The sequence below is a fragment of the Ipomoea triloba genome, chromosome 16, assembly GCF_003576645.1.
Source record: "Ipomoea triloba cultivar NCNSP0323 chromosome 16, ASM357664v1".
NCBI classification, from domain to species: domain Eukaryota; kingdom Viridiplantae; phylum Streptophyta; class Magnoliopsida; order Solanales; family Convolvulaceae; genus Ipomoea; species Ipomoea triloba.
In genome coordinates, this window is record NC_044931.1 from 10223471 (window position 1) to 10224159 (window position 689).

Here is a 689-nt window from a genome sequence, read left to right on the forward strand (position 1 = left end):
ATCCTCGGATCCTTATGAGTCCGGCAGTCTGCCTGCCTTTGAGTGAGTTAGGTTGAGATAACCTAAGTCTCATTTCGATCTTCGGATACTTATGAGTTCGGCAGTCTGTCTGCCTTAGAGTGAGTTAGGTTGAGATAACCTAAGTCTCATTTCTATCCTCGGATCCTTATGAGTCCGGCAGTCTGTCTGCCTTTGAGTGAGTTAGGTTGAGATAACCTAAGTCTCATTTCGATCTTCGGATCCTTATGAGTCTGGCAGTCTTTCTGCCTTTGATTGAGTTAGGTTGAGATAACCTAAGTCTCATTGCGATCTTCGGATCCTTATGAGTCCGGCAGTCTGTCTGCCTTTGAGTGAGTTAGGCTGAGATAAGCTAAGTCTCATTTCGATCTTCGGATCCTTATGAGTCTGGCAGTCTTTCTGCCTTTGATTGAGTTAGGTTGAGATAACCTAAGTCTCATTTCGATCTTCGGATCCTTATGAGTCCGGCAGTCTGTCTGCCTTTGAGTGAGTTAGGTTGAGATAACCTAAGTCTCATTTCGATCTTCGGATCCTTATGAGTCCGGCAGTCTGTCTGCCTTTGAGTGAGTTAGGCTGAGATAAGCTAAGTCTCATTTCGATCTTCGGATCCTTATGAGTCCGGCAGTCTTTCTGCCTTTGATTGAGTTAGGTTGAGATAACCTAAGTCTCAT